Source organism: Drosophila navojoa, chromosome 3, assembly GCF_054131105.1.
Source record: "Drosophila navojoa isolate 15081-1374.11 chromosome 3, UAZ_NAV_1.0, whole genome shotgun sequence".
Taxonomy (NCBI): Eukaryota; Metazoa; Arthropoda; class Insecta; order Diptera; family Drosophilidae; genus Drosophila; species Drosophila navojoa.
Window position 1 is genome coordinate 3,192,943 of NC_142891.1, and position 23,336 is coordinate 3,216,278.

The following is a 23,336-nucleotide window of genomic DNA, read 5'->3' on the forward strand; positions in this document are numbered from 1 at the left end:
CCCCTGCCAAGTGCATGAGCATGTGGAAAAGTTGCTCCGTTGGCTGGCTGCTCGGCTTGTTGCCAATGTTGTTTGTCTATTTACTGGGCAGCCGTTAGGTTTCATTTCCGTTTCATTTCATTTCTATTCGTTTCGTTTTATTACTTTGGTCAGTTTTTATACAATTTTCACTTTCCTTTTATCTCACATTTGGCTGCAATAAAGTTTTTCCCTGCAACTGGCTCTGCACTGGAGTTAATTGAATGTTTAACCTTTTGGCTGCATCTTCTGCCCAGTCACGCGGCCCCTGCCCCAGCGCCGACCTGCCCCACCAATCTTGGCCCACTCATTGGAACATGGCGTCGACATCCTTTTTGGCTTCTTCTAATTGCCGTTGACTGCTGGTTCTTTATCTTTCTCAGCGTTTTCCTTAGGCAGCCTCATTACTTAAGCACGCGCGCTCAGCAAAGACGCCCACGCCAAAGCTCATCAGCCCGAGCACGAATGTGCAGAAGAAGTGGAGCTATATATATACATAGAGTAGAAGTATATATGGGCAAGAGTCTAAGTATAAGAGTCTTAGCATTGGCAGAACTATTAGAGTGGGTATAAATATAAGCGAATGCCCTTTGTTGTGTCTATTGATAATTTAAGTATAATTATAAGTATTAGTATAAGTATAAGCTAAACTTATTTATTAAGTATAAATAGAATAAGAAGTATTTTACTATATATATCAGAAATATGACTATAAATATCAGATGTAGAAGTAGAAGCTTAAGTAAAAGTTGAAGAATCAGTAATATTGCATGTATAAGTGGAATTATGATAATAGGAAGAATAAGAAGTACGAGTATAAGAGTAAGCTTGTGCATAAATATAACTAGCAGTATGTGTATCAGTATAAGTATAAATATATATATTAATATATGATATATAATATAAGAAATATAAGGAAATTTATATTTGGAGAGCAGCTCAAAGTATAAGTAATATATTACTTACTCACTTATACTTATGCTTTTTTATATTTATACTTTCAAGTATGAATAAAAGAATATGGCTATGAGTAGAAGAATATATATGAATATATGTACGAATATAGTTTTAAGTATATGCAAGAGAATGTTTATGAGTATAAGTAGAATAATGAGTATAAGTAACCAGTATAAGTATGAATTTTAAGCTATTCTTATACTTATGAGTATGAGTTATTTTTATACTCATACTTTGCAACATAAGCATGGGTATAAGTAAGTATAAATATGAGCTGGAGGAGCAGTGTAAGCAAAAGATAAGTATAAGTTGATGTGTGGGTATAAATATGAATATAAGCAGTAGTATTGGTGTGTAAGTGAAAGTATAAGCCTTAGTATAATTAAAAGTATAAATATATGAGTGAGCATAGTATAAGTGATTAGAAGTAAGAGAATGTTCTTTACTAATGAGTAAAGGAATGAGTATGAGCATACGATGATTGTAATTGGTATAATATAATATACATATACATATGTATAAGTGTAGAATTAAAATACTTCAGTATAAGAGTAAGTATATGCATGAATACAAGTGCAGATCTTAATATTTGTATAAACACGAATATATGTACATATATGTATGTCTGAAGATTAGTTTGCCCATGAATATGAGAAAAAGTGCCAGTATAAGTGAGATTAGAAGAGTAAGTATAAGCAAAAGTCTGCGTAATGACACTCAATACTGCGCTGTCATTATTAGGCGTCAGCAGTTTGTCATTTGACTCTTACGAATGGGAGCTGTGGCTGGGTTCACAAAGAAATATATTTGTGGATGCGATGAATAGAGGCTCACCAGCTGCAATGCCAAAGCAACGTAAAAGTATTTTACTCAAACTAAATAGCATATGAAAATTATTTGTCTCTTTAAAAACATGACATAAAATATGAGAAATACTCTTTAAGCTTCTCCACTGATTCATCTGTAAATATATCAAAGCAAAACTAAAGATTTCCATTTACAATTAAAATGATTTATTTAAGAATTTATGCAGCTTCAAGGACAAACGTTTATAGTGTTTCAGTGCGATCCAAGCCCCATGTTCAATTCCATTTCCATTTAAAGCTCGAACAGTGCCGCGAGCCATGAGCTTTGCCTCATCAATGAAATAAATTTGCTGTATTTTGGTTCACGCCTCGAGCTCTTTCAGCATTTATTGTGGAAAATATTTCTTTGACGTTTTCTGCACCTATTTTTTTGTTGTTTTCAATATTGTTGTTGTTGTTGTTGTTGTTGTTGTTATTGTACTTTGTGTAATTGAACACCTTCGTGCTTGTGCGCCAACTGAAATTGACAAATTCAACAGAGTTGTTTGACAAAGTGGGCGTTGGGTGTGGCAAAGTACTCAAATGAAGATGAAGAGAGAGCGAGAGAGGGAGAGAGCACTAATTATACAATTGCTTAACAGACGCCTCTTCGTCTATCTCAGTTTCTGTCTGTTTGTGCTGCTCCTCTTAATTAATGCAACAGCCTTGAAAATCTTTGCATACTAAAAAGCTTTGGCACAAGGTGCGTTCATTAAGTCAACGTAGGCAGCCGACAGCCAGCAAACGTCTTGGCCCACTTAGCATATTTGGCTGCTAGTTTTATTATTTTTTGTTTCCATATTTACATAGTATATCTTATCATATACCAGAATTTTGTCAGCTTTGTGATTTGTCACATCAAATGCGCTCAAATGTTCCCAAACTACTTTAAATGTCGCTCACCATAGAAAAAAATAAAATAAAAACAAGAAAGAAAGCTCTAGTCGAGACTGCTCGACTACGAGATACCCTGAACCCTACAAGCAACTTATATTTCAATAATAATTAGCAAACACACACGCACACACACACACACGCATACATACAAACTCACGCGCACACACACACTCACATATATAGGCGATTGCGCTTGGGTTGCGCTGCAGTGTGGCAATATTTTGAGAACTTATTTGTTGAATAATTTAATTTCTAGACGTACGATCGTAATGAAACTTTCAGAACATAATTATAATGTTTAAATGTATGTGTATACCGAAGCACAAGTCTCTAGTATTTGATGTACGACTTTTACAAAGATGAGGGTGAGGGGGTGGATTTAGGGGTGGGGGGTAAATTTTAACAAAAACCGAAATTGTATAAAATACATCTTTATATACATTTTAAATTTGGAGACTCTAGCTTGAAAGATGTAGGAGATATAATTTTTTAAGTGATCTTCGATAAGGTTTTTTATCGATAAAAAAATATCGGAATGAGTTATCGTTTTTTAGTGATAAACTCGATCTGCGCGTGATATATACGGACATTTTAAAAAAAAGTTGAAGTCTCTAGCTCTTATATCTTCTGAAATCGACGCGTTCATACATACGGACGGACGGACGGACAGACAGACGGACAGGGCCAAATCGACTCAGCTTGTCGCCCCGATCAAGAATATATATACTTTGTGGGGTCTGCCACGCCTCCTTCTGCCTGTTACATACTTTTAACAAAACCATTATACCCTGATTTCCCATTTTCAATGGGTTCAGGGTATAACAAATATATACAATAATATTACATTCATGTGAAATTTGAAATGTCAAGTGCAAATGCCGGAACATAGACACAAAAAGCCATACATATGCATGTGTGTGTATCATAATAGCCCAGTGAGCTTTGCTCAGTTGTGTTTGGCAATTTATTTGGATTTTTATTAAGCAAGATAAATTTGTATGTTAAGCATAAAACTACAAAAGTTTATATAAAATTTATTAAATGAAGCAAGGCAAAAATATGAGAGCTAAAATATAAATACTTCTTAAATAAATATCAAAAGGAAGCTAAAAAAAATTTCAAAAATTTTTTTATTTATTTTTTTTATTATATTTTAGATTGTCCTACTTTAAACGAGTATTTTCAATTAATATTATTTAAATTCTGAGGGCTTTAAATTCCACTATTCCAAGAACATAAACAGACCCTCTAGAGTTTTAAGTAAAGGAAAGGGCAAGCAAGGGTAGAGCGTATTCTTTTCTAATAAAAAAGTTTCTCAGAACATTATCAGAGCTATGAAAATAAACTTCCATTTTATGAAAAACAAAATACTTAAGTATATTTTATCTTCTAATTAAAAGTTCCCTCACGCCTTGTCGACTTTTAATATAAATATTTTCAGAACAGGAAGTTCTCTTAACGTCAACCTCACTTTTCTGTATGAAAAGTGGCTTAAAGGTTTGCTGATTCTCAAGACAATAACTTAAAGTATTCGTGGCTGAATCAGAGAGCTTTAATAAATCCGTTATTTCGCTACTCGATGAACTATTTTGACCACATCCCATTCAGTTGCTTCTCTCATTAAAGTTTTCTTAAATCTATGCTTGGCTCTTCGAGTTCATGCCTCTCAGCCTCAAACTGTATTGTACTGCCGGCTATTCACATATTTTCTCGCTATTTCTGAATATATTACTAGGTTACATAAGAGAGAGCTACATAACATTCCGGGCAGTTTATTTTCTCCCTTCTTGTTTTTTTTCATATTTAGGTAAACAGCTTCAGTGCCTCATACAATTTTTTTTTCCTGGTTTGTCTCTGTTTCTGTTTCGGTTTTGTTTAGTTTTGTTTTGGTTTTGTTTTGGGCGTCATTCACAGACCTGGCTATTACGTCTCTCATCATGACAACAGCAGCGAGTGGCCACACTTGTTGCCCCATTGCCCCAAACCGAGCGGGACTCTCTATATGTACATATCTATATATGTATACGTGCATGTGTGTATGTGTGTGTGTGTGTCTACATCGTCTATTCGCTGGGGCCAACGACATCCGACTTGATAGACTAGACTAAAAATGGGGATGCGGAGCAGGTTGGCAAAATTGTTGCCAGCCGCTTAAATGTGCGATTATGTTGTTCACGTGAGTCGCTCTGTCCCGCCCAGACGCGCAGCAACCACCTCCTACCTCCTCCTCCTCCTCCTCAACTCCAATAAGCTCCTCCCCTCCTCTCCTCCTCCTCTCCTCCTCCTCCTCCTCCTCCTCCTCCTCCTCCTCTCCTCCTCCTCCTCCTGCTCAAGTATCTGCCCACTTTTCAATGTGTTTAGGTTTGTTACACTCTGTGCCCATTGAGAGTGAATGAGAGGGTTGGTTGAGGGAGAGCATTAGGATTAGATTAGAAATAAAATAACAAAGTTAATTCTTTTTTTTTACTATATGATAAGCATATTAACAATAGATCAATAGCTGCTAAAATTACACTGAAAATCGATTCCACACAGTCTATTTAAGTATAGAACTATAAGAGCTAGATATAATGAGCTGCAAATGTTTATTCTAATGGAATAGACATATATTTAGTATATTTAATTTTATTAACATCGCAAATATTTTTAGGAAAATATATTTTGGTTCACTTATTGCCTTCAACTTATGAATAAACCTATATATTATTCATTATTTACAAAACTGATCTGATTTGCCAATTAATGTAGAGTAATTTTATTCTGTATATAATTTTTCTTATTTATTATTTATAATATATTGAATTAATATTATCATATTTTATTTTAAAATTTTAAATTTATTTATTTAAAATTTTATTTATAATATATTGAATTATTATTATCATAATTTTTTTTTTTAATTTTTTTTTATAAATGTCAAATTATAAATGTTCGTAAAAAATATAACAAAAAATTTATTTTATTTTTCTTCAGACTTATATATTGTATATTGACAAGGTTATTCTAAAAAAAAAAAAATCTGTCAAAAATTTTTTTATATATATATATTCATATATTATTATTATTTTTTTGTTTAATTCATAACATCACTTAGGTCTGGGTATTTTCTAGTCAATCATATCCGACTAGCATAGTTTCTATTTGCCATTTTTTTTTTTTTTTTTTTTTTGGTCAACGCCACCCAACAATTTTCCCATATTAAATCATAAAAAACAGACGATATACAGACATTTAGGCTCTATTGTTGCGCTATTGGTGGCTGTGGCTGTTGGGTTTGTCTCGCACTTCTTCTAAAGGCAAACAAACACACTGAAAAGTGTTTTTTAAAGTAGTTTTTTGCTGGCCAAGATCTTGTGTTTGGCTTGTGTCTTTGCTTTTCTTTTCAATTTGTGTGTTTTTTTTTTGGTTATGTTGCAGGTTATTTCTTTGTGGCTGTCTGCAAATTGCGCTGATGTTGCAAGCCATGTGGATAATTTTTTACGGCTCTTTTATGACTGCCAGCTGCGTGATAAGTTGTTATTGTTGTTGCAATAAGCAACAATAAGTAGAAGGTAGAAGAAGCAGCACGCTTTAGTGTCTCTGGGGCGTCTGTTAAGATCTTCATTTATTTATGTCGCAATTTCGGCTAATTTATGGATTTCCAAATACTTTGCAAGCTATCTATGTAATTTGCATGTATTTTACCTTGATTATCTCAGAGTTTAATGAATTTACAGAATTGTCGGAAATTAAGAATAAAATATTGTCAAGCTTAGAGATATTAGGTAAATGAATTTTATACATGTTAAGTATTTACTACGATGATACTCTGAATAGTTAGCCTAACAATTTAAAGCTCAATCAGCAGTTAATATAATACGTATTTTGAGCACGTAATCAGCACAGATAGGAAACAGCAAACCCAAAGCATTTAGGCCAATAGAAAAGGAAGTGAATCGAAAAAGAAATATTAACCGAAAGGAAATAAAAAACTAATCAAAGCCCGCGGCTGGACGCGATTTAGGGGGAGTTTTTTTTTACGGTCACGCCCACATGAAAAAGAAAATTGTGAGAGATGAAATGAAGATGGCAGCAGCAGAGACAGCAGAGGCAGCAACGGCAGCAGAGGCAGCGACCGCAGCCAAAAGTCTCATCAATCAAAATCTTGGTGTGATAATATTGTAGCCCTGCCACGAGAAATCACAAACATTTCTTTCAGTTAAACTGCGAGCCATGCCACATGCCGCATGCCACATGCCACACTAACCCACATTTCAGTTTACACTTGGCTGATGCTGACGAGTGAGCGAGAAAGGGAGAGGCAGAGGGAGATACACTTCGAGTAGATGGATGTATAGGGTGCCTGCCATTTCTGTCATGCTTTTGCCTTTGCTTTTGAATTTGCTTTTGCTTTTGGCCAACTTTGTTGTGTCTAAATGAATTTGTTTGTTGGCTAAAAACGATGACGTTGCCCATGACGATGACGCTGATAATGACGTAACGGCCCGGCTGTCTGGCCGTGACTGGGCTAGAGCGAGAGATAAGCGGTTGTCTCCTCTGCGGCTTATCCTTTGCGCGAGACGGCGCTCAATTTACAAAAGGCCCGCCGGGTGACCCACTGACAAATCGAAACTTCCGCCTGCCGCTGCCTGGGACCTGGGCCCTAATTTGAAAGTTAAGCGTTATAAACACGTTCGCTTAACACCCACCCAATAGACACCTTATCCCTTGGCTCAGCCCCGGCCAGTCCCAGAGCAGCTCAGCCTGGGCTGGGCAAGCCGAAAGCTAATGTTCCGCGATTTCGAAACACAAATTGCTGTCATTAAAATCATTTGAATGCGCATAAAAGCCACGTTACGAAGCAACGAGAGAGAGAGAGAGAGAGAGAGAGAGAGAGAGAGAGAGAGAGAAACACCACAACAACAATGAAATGAAATGAAATTTTCGTCCATTCAATTAGATTGAAATGCGAAGCTGATTCCAGGCAAAATTATTTGCTTCTACAACATTACTTAACTGTCAATAGATTACTGTTTGCCCCGATAATAATGAGAAAGCAATGCTCCCAAGCACAGCGACATCTATAAACATGAAGCTTTTCGTTTTGCCGGCACTGCGCGATTACACCAAATCTTTATTATTATTATCATTATTATCATTTGATAGAGCTTAATTGCTATAATCATTCAACAATGAGCTTTAAGCATGCCGCTTGCTTTAACTACAGATTTACAAGCACATTAAAGCTCTTTGCTTCCTTTGATTTCATCTGAGAAAGCTGCTTAACAATTTGATTCTATTTGCATGAATGTAATGGAATCATGTAAGCCTAACGCTCAACCGCAAAGCATAATGCTAGAATGCATATTTATTCAACAAGTTTATTGTAAAGCTGAATATTTTCCGGTTGATATATAGAGTTTATTTTACTTGTTTAAGGCATTAGCTTGAAGAATTAAGCTGTTTTCTTTCCTGTTGAAAGCTTCACATTTTAATCTATCTAGCTTGATACTACGTAGAATATGCATAAGCTATCATCAGCTTAAAATGCTTTACGCTCAATCTTTTAAAGTGAATTTTAACAGAGAAGCTTTAAATTCTTTGTTCATGTTAATTCAATTTTCAAACTTTTCGTAATTAACTTTAACATATGTAAAAAGCTTAAGTTATTTAACTTCAACTTAAGTCTAAAGCTCATCTAAAGGAAAATATCCTTTTTTTTCGCATTTCTTCGTTTGCTTCTTTAATAAAACTCCCTTTGACAGCTGATAGCTCAGGTCTATATATCTATCTAAGCACTTGAGCTCTGCACAAAAATAATAATTCAATTTTAAAGTGTTTTTTCTTTTTCTCAAGCAGCTTACAGCTTTATTACCCATTGATATACTGAAAATAACTTTTTATATGTTCACATTAAAGCCACACACCACGCATTCACTCACTCAGAGTGAAGGAGAGAGACAGCGGGAGAGTGAGAGCTGGAGTTGGCACTTAAAAAGCATTTTGATACCATTTGGTTGAGCATCCCAGCAGCAGTTATCACAATGCGCTCTCATATCTCTCACATTCTCCCCAGTTACATTTCAGATTACAGCTAAATACATAACACGTACAGATATGTACATACATATATGTGTATGTATGTATATCTGTATACATATATATAAATTTTAGTTGCCAACTCACCGTCAGAACTTCACGTGTGGCTTTGCCTCCTAATGAGAAAACTGCATCGCTTCAGCTTCTGCTTCAGAGCTGAGTCTGAGTGTGGGTCTTGGTCTTGGTCTAGGTCTTGGTTTGCTCTCTGTTTGGATTTATCTCCCCTTTTCCTCGTCATGTGTGCTTGCTTGTGTTTGCTTTCCCTTACACTTTTACTTAATGGCATTGCTTATTGCATTTTATGCTTTACTTTTGCTTTCTCATAGAGAGGTGAGCTAAGCCTCAAGCTCATTACGGCAATGACAAATCAGTTTTCTTGTCAAACAGAAACCCCGGTTGTCAACTTTTGCGCTTCGCATTTTCCAATTTTTGTTCCCTCTCTTTTTTTTTGCTCCAACATTTTGATTACGGCTCACAATCAGCTGGTGCGAACGTGCGAGGATTCCCTGGAAATAGAAGTTTATAGCAATTCAGAAGTGCTCTCTAAAACGATGACAGGCGTTTACAGTTTTAATTAGAGTGGGGCATTAGAGTGTTACCTTTTGGTGGGTAGAAAAGCTATGAGAGCGTACGGAATTTTTAAAGAATTATTTTTAGATAAGTTTAGAAATTTGTGATACTTGTAAATTATATCCTCTACGAGATAAGATTTGAAATATTTTCTGGGTTTTCTTAGGCTTTTTTTTCTAAAACAATTATATATATTATTTATTAACAAAGCAGATGTTAACGTTATGTGTAATAAGTAGTTAAATCATTGATCAGACGGCAAAGCTGCTCAACTGTAATATTTAACATAATATTTAAGAATAACAATTTGTAAAAAAAATAAACAGTAAAAAAAAATCCAGATTAAAACATATATTTTAAGTGCTTTTAAAGAATTTTTATTGCTTTTAAAACATTTTTATTATTATTTTTTTTTATTTACCAAGCATTACTTCACTATACAAAAAGTAAAAAATTAAAGTTTCGCTTTTTATTGAAATATTTGGAATTGTTGCCCTTAGGTAAATCAAATGAATGGCTTACTGGCTGTGCTTGTTGACAGCAAACAGATTGAAGCGAATGCGTGTTAGATGCAAACAAATAAAAGCGCACAGTGAAAGCGAGAGAGAGAGAGAGAGACAGAGAGTGTGAGAGCGAGTTTGCCACAGGGTCAACAGTTCAGAGTGGATTTAAGTGTTGTGCATGTTCTGTGTGGTTAGCTAACTAACTAAAGCCACACTGAGCTGTTTGCTGCTTGCCGTTGGTTCTAATAAATTCAGCTCATGATTCACAGCAAGTGGAAGTGGAAGCTGTTGCACACATGAGTGCAACATGGCTGCAATTACAATTGCCTCAGCAGCTGCTGTTGCCCTAAGAATTAATTGAGGAGTGCAACTCGTGCGGCAGTCACATTAAACTTAAATCTCAAATTAGCTTCAGCTCTGTGAAGGATTCTCTCGCTGGCTATCTCTCTCACTCTCTCTCCCTCTCTCGCTCTCTCTCTCTCTCTCTCTCTCTCTAGAGCTCTGGCATTTATATCTTACTTGAATCAGTTGACTCTGCTTGAGTCAAACTGAAACGAGTTTTTCCTGAAAATCAAAATGGGTCAACTGTCCCACTTGTAACTCTTGCCATCAATTCCCGTTCTCTTGGTCAGGGTTTTCGTTTTAACTGTCAGCGCATTCGCATAGGCCCGACTCAATTTTTCTCAACTGCCAATATCGCAAATTAGATTATGTTCTACAAAACGCAACACACAGGGCTGCAGCATCGCTTGACTGGCACAAGAATTGAGCCACTTAGAGGAGGCTGATCCTAACTGATTGATAATTTTTTTGTGGATAATTAATGACAATTTTTTTTAGAAACCTAATGTATTAAGACATTCATAAACAAAATTGTATAACAAATATATATATTTTTTTGTATTTTTTAAATAAATATCAAAAGCCACAAGAAACTTAAAATTAATAGATTTTGTCTTCATAGTCGGGTAAAAATTAAGTATCATTTAAGATAGTAAGAAATTTGTTTAATAAGTATAAACAATTATATCATTGACAAGGCGATTTTATGCCAACTTTATCTCAGTTGAAAGGCAAGGCAATGTCAGTTAAAAAAAATAAATAAAAAAATGAATAGTAATCTCTATGATGTACATCACATTTTAGAGAAAATTAGATAAATATCTTATTGAAAATAAAATTATATTTTTTATACATTTTTTACATAAAATAAATGCATCAATTGTCAATTTAATCATATTTTCGATTTTTTCTTTTCACTCCAAGTATTCCTTTGTGCAGCCTTCGTGGCCAGCCCTGGTGTCACGTACATATATAGAGAAGTTGCTGCTTGCGGACTCTTCTTGTCTAGTTGGCTTCGTTTTAATGTAGGTTCAAGCTATTCAAAATGGGTATATTGGTTTGCAACAATGCAGTAACAATGAGTAGAGACGTGAAGATAGAAATTGACATTCAGGTATTAGGATTGTCTATATGCTGAGTGAGTTAGTTAGTGTTTGGATGACAAAACTGGAGATTTATTCATCTGTATCTATCATCTTAGTGTTTAGATGACATAACTGGAGATACATTCATCTGTATCTAGTCTCATAGCTCTGCTGTTATTATTACTTTCTTTTACAATTACAGTCTGGAAATGTTGCAAATAGAAAACCGTCTGGACAACACCCTTTTTCTAGTCAAAACTTCATTTATACACATTTCTTTTTCAATAACTAACTCTGCCTGCCTGAACATTCCACAGTCAACTAAACGCCACAGCTCGAGTTCTGCTTGCTTTCGGTTGGCAACTGTCTGTGGCAACTGTTTCACTGTAAATTGCAGCACATGCAACACATGCGACATGCGACATGTGATATGCGACATGCGGCACGTTGGACACGTCGCTCATACACCGCCAGGCCCAGGCCAGTCCCAGCAGCCGACCATCGCCCATTGACCACGAAACCCGCTGACGGAGCAGCAGCTCCGTTTGTGTTTGTGTCGACGGCAACGTGTTGCATGCAAATGAATTTCATTTTGTGTAGCTGCCGTTCTCATTGCTCTGCTGTTGTTTTGGTTAGCTCCCGCTGTGATTTACATCATGGACGGGGGCGTGGTTATGGGCGCTTCAATTGTCATTGCCGAACAATGCTCAAAACTGAGCCCAAAACGTGCCAGCCAGCTGAACTTGTATTCAATTCAGCCTCTCTAATTAGCCCCACATTCATTCAGGCAATACGATATGTGTTGCACTGCTGCTGCTGCAAGCTGGGCATACTAAATGTATGCTGAGCGGGGTTTTTTTAAATGAATAAGAATTCGATGATGGAAGAACAAAGTTGAAGTTAAACTTTGTCTCTGCGAAAGAGGAAAGAAATTGTTTACATGACAGCGAATACAGATTTATAATTAATTGATGATATATGCATTGATATAATCGAGTAAGAGGTGCTAAAGGCAAGGGTGAGTATATGGATTCATAATCTATATAATTAATATATAGTTGATATAGTAGTTGCTTCTCACTTTCAATTCAACTCCTTTCTCTGAAAGATAAGTGCTTCTTTTCGATAAGGGATTTAATCGATAACAAAATAATGGAATGAGTTATCGATTTTTGAAGATAAACTCGATATGCGCGCTATATATACGGACATTTACAAAAAAAATTGAGGTCTCTGGCTCATATATCTTCTGAGATCGACACGTTCATATATACGGACAGACGGGCGGACGGCTAAATCGACTCAGCTCGTCACCCTGTTCAATAATATATATACTTTATGGAGTCTGCCACGCCTCCTTCTGCCTGTTACATATATTTGAACAAAACCATTATACCCAGATTTCCCATTTTCAATGGGTTCAGCGTATGAAAAAAAAAGTTAAGTGAAGCTTTCACAATGTCAATTAGCTCTTATTATTTCCTTAATAATATTTGCAATAATGAAACGCTCAAAAGCTGCTTCAGCTAGCTAGTTGAATTTAAAATATGATTAATAAATAAATATAATTTATTAATATGCTCAGTGGAGTTGTCTTATTTACAAAACTAAATGAATGCTGTGCAAAGCATTTGCAAACTCATGCAAAACCGCACTTGAAATTTAATTAAAAATTGAAATGAGCAAAACTGAGAAGCCACAAAACACACACACATACACCCACACACACTTATACACTCTCTCATACGGCCAAAGCTGTGCTGAATTTTTAGCAGCAAAAAAAAAGGGCATACAAAATACAAAACATGCTGCACTTTATGGCTTTTTGCACCACCCCCTACCCCTCCCAGTCCACCTGCAGTTGGGCACCTGCCCTGTGGCCCGCCCTCAGTTCTGCTGGCAGCACCGCCACAGCGTCAAGTGCTCCTATACGAGCAACAAAACGCGCTACCGTGCGCGCACAGCGTCAATTACACGGGGCCCAGTCATAAAAATAAAGAGCAAATAAATACACTTAAAACGGCAAACGAGTCGGTTAGTCGGTTGGGTCACATTGGTCAGCGGGCAGCACAGCTGCACAGTGGGATGAAAGCAGATGAATGTGTGGCAGAACGTGTAAGATATGCAATTGAACAAGAGAGAGAGAGAAAAGAGAGTGAGAGAGAGAGAGAGAGAGAGAGAGAGAAAAAGAGAGCGATGGTGGAGAAGCACTGGGGAAGAGGGACGTAGAAACAAATCGAGAAATACATTCACTATGATAAAGTGAGGAAATGGAAGAGCAAGCAGGAGTTAGAAAAGGGAAGTGAGAAAAGAATGAGGGAGAGGTAGAGTCAGACTGAGAGCGAGAGAGAGTCCCATAGACAAAGGGAGGCAAAAACAGAGAGAGAGAGAGTAAGAGAGTCCTATAGAGCAAGAAAGGCAGAGACAGAGAGATACTCATAGATAGGAATAATACTAATACAAATATGCGGCAATGAAGATAGTAAAACAAGAGCGAAGTAGGGGTATTTATATAATGCAGTAAGCTCAAGACAACTAGAATGAGAGACTGAAGGACTAATAAAGTGAAAGCAAATAAAGAAGAGGAATTCAAGCAGAGAGGGAAATATTGACTGATACTGAACGAGAATAGTTTCCTCTTTGAAATTATAATTTTTCCGATTTTATACAGTATTCATTGTATCAACATTTTTAGCAATATTCTGTGCGCTATTTCAGCTCTTTATAAAACTAGTTAACATTTTTCAATAATATTTCACGCACTGCGTACCACTGTGCCCTCGGCATGTTGTTTTTCTTTTTGCTGTTCACCCGCTTGGCATTAATCAAGCCATTTAAATGGACATTTCTGGCTATGAGCACGGTGCGTACTATGTGCGTGGGCATGACCATGGGCGTGCGCGTGGGCGTGGCTGTTGTGAGTCCAGAGTAATTACAATTACACCTGTCCGCTTTTGGAGAGCGCGTGCCGTGGCACTTAATTATAATTAAGCTCCAGTCAAAAGTTGACTTTTATTAAATTTTATTTATAATATGCTTTAAATGCCATTAAGAAGCTGTCGCCCGCCAGGCGCCCGGCTAGGCCAGCCCTCTAAGCCCCATAATCATCCGCAACAGCACGAGCGGCTGAATCATAATCATTATCATTATCATTGTCATCATCATTAGGCAGCAAGCGGAAATGCCAGCAATATCCTCTAATGTGTTGGCGGCTTTTGCTTGGGCTCCATTTATTTTTTCCATTCTCTATCTTTCTTTTTTTTTTTTTAGAATTTCATGTCCTTTGATTTGTTGGCAATTTATTTTTGTCATCGTCGTTTTGATTAGATTTCGTCAAAATCGAACCCCAGCAATTTGGACTGCGTCAGTGACACTGACGTTTATCACGACTTGAACGACATGGACATGGTACTCAGTACAGCTCCATCTGGTTTGCCGCTTCCTGTCCATGGCACGATTTGTCAGCGACTCACAGACACCATTAAATCGTGTCAGACCCAAAAGAACGAGCCGGGCAAAAAAATAGCTATTGACTTTTTATGTGGACTACGTGAAAGTGTGCGAGAGTAGCCACAGAATGTGTACAGAAAAATGTATTTCACTTTATACTCTTTGACAGAGGATGCTTTAATTCTGTCGAGTAGCGAGAAACGGAGAGAAGAGGAAGAGAAAAGAGAGACAAAGTACATCTATTGACCGCAGGTCAGTACAATAAATTATTGCTTGCATGAGCAGCTGTTTATATTTATATGAAAATATGGGTAATTTGTGAATGAAACGAAATTGCTCTTATACTCACTCACGCAAGTGAAATGAGTATATTGGTTTTGTGCAATGTTCGTCCTGCTGTCTGTCCACACTCTGATCCGTTTATACATACTATATAACATAATGATTAACTTCTTTACAAGTCCGTTATCTAAAAGAGCATTTGATATTCGATCATACGTTACCGTTATAGGGTTAAAGACTGCACAATCTACTGTTTTGTCAGTTCATAAATAATCAATCCTGGGATCCTCCTGGGAGTCTACTCAACGAGTAAAGAAAAATCGTAAAAACAAAATAAACTTTTTTCCACAACATTTGCCGGACATAAAAAGCTAAAATATTTCGCATATTCTTGGTATTCATATAGAATATATAAATAAATACAAATATATATTCATTTATGTATTTAAGTTTTTGCTATGAAGCGCCTATTAGCACAGTTTTGTGCATAAAAAATGCAATATTTAATTTATAAATTTATTTTTGTATTTCTTTATTATTTATTTTCTTCTGCTAAATCTATTTGCACGGTCAATGTGTGTCAACATGTCGAAACCAATGACAATATTTTGTTTCCGTATTTTTTTTTATCACTTCTCTGTTTTACCAAACTTACGAAAGTTGGCATAAAAAACTCGTAAACGAAATTTACTCGTGAGATTTAAAATTTTATTGTTGAAGTTAAAATTACAATAGCAAAAATTTTACAAGTTATTTTATGGAATTAACAGCGTAGTCAGATTGCATTCCGCAAGTCTGTTAACAGTGCTAGATCTGTTAAGGAAAATAAAACAGAAAGTGAATATTAAATAAGTATATTATTATATATATATTATAATAAGTAAATAGTAAAATAGTAAAGTAAAACGAATATAATAGTTAATTTATTGTATTATAATTACATTTATTTTATGAAATAATTATAATAATAGTTATTTACAGAAAATAATCATAATATTTGAATCAAATAATTGAATGAATAATCGAATGACTGCTGTTAAATAAACTTATATATGCTTAAGATAAGCTATTAGACGAAAGAACTGTCAAATATATAATTGTTAATTGTTTTTGAAACTGTCATATAAACTCAACTAACAAACTCCTAACAGTATGTTACATAACTAACAGACTGTTAAGATGAAGTTAACTCACTGTTCACATGAAGGCCAATCATAAAATGTTTACTATAAATTTCGTTTTTCATATTCAACTTTTGCTTTGTTCCCCAGAAATTTACATGTTGAAAAATTTGTAATATGAATAATTGAAATTCAATTGGTTGGCCAAAATATGTGAAGCAAACGGTATGCAGTAAAGGAATTCGGTAGGCTGACATAAAAAGCTGACTGTGGCTGCGAAAATGTTGGGCCTGTTAACCAGCAACAACTTAAATATTTATGTAGTTAACCCCACCCAAAGGCTAGGTACAGGAATTTACACAAGGGAAAAAAAGTCTGAGCAGAGGAACAAGATTGAAATGTGAATATGAATGTCAAATGAAAGAAACGTCAAGACAACAGAGGAAGAGAAAGAGCTGCCTGAGAGTGATTGCTATAAGGTAACCTGTAAGCAGAAATTAAACTGGTTCTTTCACTTGTATAAGCCAATATAAGCACAAGCTACTGCTACTTGGGCATTTAAACAAGCATAAGTGATATCATTTATCAAATATATCAAAGGACTTTATCAAGTAACTTTATGGGGAATGAAGTGAAGAATTTCTTTTGTGGAAATAAGCGCAATAAGATATAGAAAACATACACATTCGGTATTCAAACCAATATACCCCTGTTGTAAGCTATTAACAGTACATTAAAACTACAAACTACATTTTCAACATAAAAAATTTTATTTATTCATCAATTAAAAAAAAAGAAATACTTTGTGTAGCAGGAATTCACAAAATTTCTCAAACAATTTCTTACTTAAATCAAGCTAATATTACTTAAAGGAAATGCTCAAAGGCATTGTTACTTTATAATAGTAAATTTCTATGGAGTATTTTATTATTTACTTTCTTTACTTTACTCATTTTTTGTTATCAATATTTTTCATAAATAAAACGACTGACAAATGCTTGCCCGCAGGCATTGGATTTGTCGACTGACTTCAACTGATTTGCTGGCAAGACTGCAGGAAACATCAACGCACACACACACACACATATGCTCACAAACACACTCGCTAAATGTTTAGGAAATGGCAAAGCAGCAGCAGCCGGATGCATTTTCTGTGACGTTCTTTTGCACACAGACACAAATATTACACATACGCACTGTGACACGAAGTAGATCTCTGGCAGTCGCGCTCATCTCAACAGCAGAGAGACAGAGAGAGAGAGAGAGAGAGAGAGAGAGAGAGAGGGCGGGAGAGTGAGAGAGGAAACGCTGCTGTGACTCGGTGCACAGTTCAGTGCACTTCGCATCGCCTCGGGCTGAACGTATTTTGGACACAACTGCAACAAGCAACAGCAGCAGGAGCAGGAGCAGTAGCAGGAGCAGCTCCTACTCCGTCTCCAGCTCTACTGATTTTCTTCCGATTTTCATCGGGAAATGGTGTTGCACTTTAATTTGATTTCAATTTACCCTATGCAGCTGACTTCCAGTTATTTGCTCTATAAACATTTGCCATTGTTATTTCTCGATTTTTGGCTTCATCGTGTTTGTCTTGATTGCATTCCCTGCGTCTGTTAGTCTGTGTGTGGGTGTGTGTGTGTGAGTCTGTCTATGTATGAGTGTTTGTTAAATTTTGTTTTCGATTTGTTTGACTTTTAGTTTATGTCGAAAACAAAAGCGCAACTAATTCACGAGTAAATTGTTTTACTTTTACGATTAGTTGCATCCATTTTGTTTGATTCATTTCGAGTGGCAAATGATATGGAAACTGAGCAGTTAATGTGTTTGAGCTCATTTGAATGCTAAGTGAGAGACTGATGGACATTGAGGGACCCTGTATGAGGGTCTACTTACTTATGTACCCATTCAATCTTTGGATTTTAAGAGAGTTAATGCACAATATTTAACAGTGATATAATAAGGCATCTTAAATTATCCCTTGCATAAATAAAGTCTACTCATCGAACATAGTTATCGATAGTTATCCTATAATCTAGATAATTTTATTCATATATTTTTTTGAATTTTATCATAAGGAGCGAATTAATAGAATTATAATCTATTGAATATTATTATCTACTATATGATTATCATTACTTATCTAGCAAAAGCCACTTTTATTGCCACTACAAATCGATAATTATCAATCCTTACTCTTAACGATATCGAAATTTATACACATTTTCAGATTATTTGATTATCTTCAGGGATTTCCATAAAAACACAGTCACAATCTCCTATATATTATCTACAACTCATTCATTTACAAATAATTCAATTTAATTCATTTGATTAACTCTTTACAGAGCAGGGTATATGACTAAGTAACTTGTTATGCATCAGGCTCTATTTGATTTCGCTCTTGAGCAGTCACTTTATGAAATCTAGCCATCAATTCGCTTAATGTGCATTTTGTGTGAATTTCGTAGCACGTTTCTCATTGCATAAGCTGCAATAACTATCTATTTATATATATTACGCATACGCAGCGTTGTCTGCACTTGAAAAACTGTATTCTTTTTTCTTCGGCTTTTAGTTTGGCTTACGTCGTTGAGAAAAATATGCTTGAAGATGGCCAGCAACAAGAAATAAAACTGTCAAAACGTAAAACAGAAATAAATAAATGCCAGCATACATTGCGCCAGCCAGTTGTCAACAGAGACAGAGAAAGAGAAATAGAAAGAGAGAAGTGAGAGAGTGCAAAAAGTAGAATAAAATAACAGACGATGCAGGAAGGAAATTATGGAAGCCACAAAAAACATACATACAAAACCAAAATATAAGCTGTATATATGAGCGTATATACATACATACATATACCTACATACATACATACATACATTTATATGTAATATCTACTCTTGTTGCATGACTGTGCGAATTCCTCTCGGCTTTTGTCTAGCGCGCATCGCATTTTATAATGTGCATATTTTATAACATGCTTATGCGTTTCCTCCAAAAACCTCTAAAATGGCGCACAACTTTTTGTCAATGCTTGCCGAAAAAAAAAAAAACGAGAGCAGAGAACCTGCAAATAATGCAACAAGTCTGCCTGTCACAGAATATTTTTATTTATTTATTAAGCTCTTTTGGCACAGCCAACACCAGTTTGGCTTTTTATGCTGTTAATTTTCGCATAAATATCTACACAAAAAAGATATCAATATATATGCATATAATTTATATACATATAAATATATATAATTGCCTAAGATTTATTTACTAAATATATTAGACATGTACATGATTTTGACTCCTCATCCTTCACATTAATTTTTCTATTTACATATAAATTGCAATTATCAACAAAGAGCTGCGCGTCTAGTTTTCGAGCCCTTAAGCTATGCTTTATATTGTAGTCGCTTGTCTAAAGTTTCGCTGACTTGTCCGTGACAAAGAAAACTCAACACCCGGAGCTGCTGCTGGCCAGAAGAACTTTGCGACAGTGGCAAGTGGCTGGACGCCCGAAAGTAGAGTGAAGAAAGAAAAAACTACAAATAAGTCAGACACAAAAAAAAAAAAAAAAAAAAAAAAAAGAAAAGGAAAATGCAATGAAATGAAAATGGGGAACAAAAACGAGTTGGAAAACTTGTACAACTGTCATAGGAAATTTTCATATTTTATTGCCCCGGTTTGGATGACAAATTTCGTCTACGGTTTTTCTTCTTCTCCATCTGTTTGGCGCGCACAGTAAAAAGATTTTATTAACTAATCTGTCACTTTGGCTACCAAGATGGAAATGTTGGCGCCCAAGAAGACGACGACGAGGACGACGATGACTTTTTCGAATGCATCGACCGTCCGCCCGTTCGTCCGCCCGCATGCAAAGTGCAATTTCCGCCGGAAATGTGACACCACCGACGGATTTTGTAATCTAATTTTAATGATTTTGCTTTCGCTGCAGTTCCTGCCCTGCACACAGATCCTTCTCCTCTCTCGCTCTCTCTCCCCGCTCTCCATTCACGTCGAGACCAAGTGCCCTGGTTGGATAATGCGTCCCAGATTCGATTTGCTCAGCGCCAGCAAATTTAGCAGCTAACCCAATTTGACGTTGATTTTCCTCGAGCAACAGCAACAGCAGCAGCAACAACAGCAGCAACAACAACAGCAGCAGCAACAACAACAGCAGCAGCAACAGCAGCAGCTCCTTTGACTCCGTCTCTGTTTGTGTTTGTCCTTAAGAAATTGCAAGTTTTCAAAAAATATTCAATTAACAAATTTTTTCGCCTGTCTTCCTTCTGCATGTGACAAAACGCCATTTGGAAACTTTTCTATTCTATTTTTATTTTTGTTTGTGCATACCCTGTAGCAATTGGAAATTGGCAAAGGTGTATATTGATTGAGTGAGCTACGAGTTACAAGTAGAGATAATGATCTAGTGAGCTGAGCTATGAAGAAGATTAAAAATGTTTAGCTAACCTATTCAGTCGTGCATTCCATCAATCTTTCTATTTATCGATAAATCTTATATTCTGTCTGTCCTTTGATCCGCCTAGCTTGCACCCTTTCATAGTCTTAAATAACCCAAGATATGCCCTATGTAAGCAGCCGCATATCACAAGCAGAAGTAGATTATAATTATAAAATCGATAACTCATCATATATAAGAAATCGATAAATATCGATATTCATAAACAAGACCACAAGAGTTTCTTGAACAAGAACATAGTTATTATATATAGTATTTATACATTCCTTAACAGGGTATCTGTTAGTCCAGCAAGCACCGACACAGCACTTTCACTTGCTTTTTGCTCTGCTGCATAGACGCTAATGACGTCAGTGGCCTGGTTCTCGTCTCCTAGCTCTATGCCCTTATTCCCTCGTCAAGCCCAAGTCTCGCCAAAGCAAATTAGCTGCTAAAGTTTGGATGGGCGTGGCTGGACCAAGGCGTCAACTTGACATCTGTGTTCAAAATTAAAAATTAGAGAAGCCGTCGAAAGCAGCGTAGCGCAGCATCCGAAAACCTGGTGTCAAAGACGTTCAACTGAAAGCTGATTAATGAATAAAAGCTGTGCAAAAGGCGGAGTTTACCGGCGGCATATGAGTTTTTGTTTACCAGTCTGCGAGAGAGTGTGCACGGGTATGTGTGTCTCAGTGTGTGTGTATGTGTGTGTGCGGGTGTGTGTCTGACTAATTAAAGCAATTATACAAACAAATGAAACTCACAGAAAGTTAAAAATGTGGGCGCCACGAGAGAAGTTTCACGAGTGTAATCTAAGTAAATAAATTGAGGAGTGAGAAGAGAGCTGGAGAAATTGTTTGTTAAACTTTAACACCTAGTTAAGCACAAGTAATTTGCAGTTGCAGCAATAAGGAGACCATATAGTTGCAAAGCATATAAAGGGCAAATATTTGGTATTATATTTCTCACAATTTTCCTTAAGCTATATACGAATTTTTCTCTAATTTAAATTTTTTAAAGTGAAATTCAAATGGCAATCAGCGTTGCATGCGTACAACTACCCATGACTCATCAAATTTGTGCCGATGCCAAATAATGCTTCATTGAGGGAGTGCAACTGAATTATCGATCAATTTGTTGTTGTTGTAACTTTTGACCAACATTTGGAAATGCGTTAAAATTTACATTTATGAAAAATCGCATTTTCAAATTTTTGCAGCTAAATTAAGCTTCTTGTTTCACCTCAGCAAATATTGCATGCTCTTTAAGGAGACTTTATAAAGTAAAAAGAAATTTGTAAATAGCTTTGGTCTTAGATAATAACTATTTAAAAGGGATTTATCTATAGACAATATTTGTACACATAATAATAAAATTATTTCTTAGCCAAAAATACTACAAAATCCATTTAAATTCTTTTTTAAAGATTCTTAAAAAATATCATAAATATATAAATATTATTTATTTGAGTTTATTATTTTTCAAGAAATAATTAGACATACTTCTGAATTATTCTACAATATCACCTTAAATATTTTATATATACATCAGAGGCTCAAAAATTATAGCAAATATTTATATGTATACTTTCTTTAATTTTTTATATATTTTTAAAATATTTTTTTTTTTATATATATTTTTTTTAGTTAAAAAAAATTTTATATATATATATTTTTTAATTTTTTATTTATTTATTTTTTTTTTTTTTAAGTTTTAAAATCATAATGGTGATATTTTTTAGCACTTTCATATATGCAGTATTTTTCTCAACCGTACAGCTCTTCTTTGATAACTTAATATAAGTACCAATTCCCATCCATTTGCCCTAGAAACCTCTCCTGCTAAAATGCTTTACAGATTTCAAATGCCCGACGTAAGTGTCTCGAAAATTCATCAAACGATTATGCATGCATTTACTTTGGCATAGTTAGGAGATAGCATGCATGAGAGCGAGGGTTAGACTGAGCGAGAGAGCGCACATGGCAGCCCTGGCTATGCGTCTGCATTTGGCACTAATGAGTTTCACCATATTCGTTGCTGTTTGCGTTTTGGTCAAATAGTTTGCCATGGTTTTTGGCTGATGCTGCTGTTACCAACGTTTAGGGAGGAGGCAGGGGACCAAAGGGGCTCTGCTGCCATCATAACCAATTTCAGCGGCGAGAAATGAAAATTCCTTGTTTTGCATTTAAATTTTTTTTTTCGCTTTGTCTAATTACAAAACATCGCGCGGTCTATGCGAATTGCGAGCCAAAACGCTGCAATTGATGTTGATTAGCGACGGGCAGCGTTCTGGTTGCCTCTAGAGTTGCTCTGCATTCAGAACTCACACCAGGCGAGCAAAATTTGCAATTTATGCCACAATTGTGCAGCCTGCTGTTCCCTTAACGTGGTTTCGGCCATTTGATTTATTAGACGTCTGATTTGATTTTTCACTTGCTTTTAGGCCACATCAAAAACTAAATTTGGTTCATTTAATGTTTATTAAGCAGGGTTGCCAAGTTACTTGCTCTTTTCAGCATAGATTTATTGGATGAGAAGGTTGAATATTGATTTTGAAACAGCATTTGGCGCAGTTGATTGAAATTAAACTTTAAATTTGATACTCATCGAAATATCGATTATACGATTGATATTTATCGACTTAAAGGAAGCCTTGAATCAGCGAGTATTAACATTAAATATTGATTAAATTAGATTGAATAGACCACAAACAATCGGAAAATAAGTGACAATCGAATGATTTTAGC

General features: G+C 35.7%; 1 long non-coding RNA gene across 1 annotated transcript in view; it reads right to left on the minus strand.

The window, feature by feature from the left end:
- Positions 1 to 2,039: 2,039 nt before the first annotated feature.
- Positions 2,040 to 23,336, minus strand: part of LOC149091617 (uncharacterized) — a 59,758-nt gene continuing 38,461 nt past the window's right edge. Inside the window, exons 2-3 of the long non-coding RNA XR_016196492.1 lie at positions 8,883 to 9,301; positions 2,040 to 2,298 (exon numbers count right to left, since the gene is read on the minus strand). This is a non-coding gene — a long non-coding RNA (uncharacterized LOC149091617). The remainder of the gene's footprint in view (positions 2,299 to 8,882; positions 9,302 to 23,336) is intronic.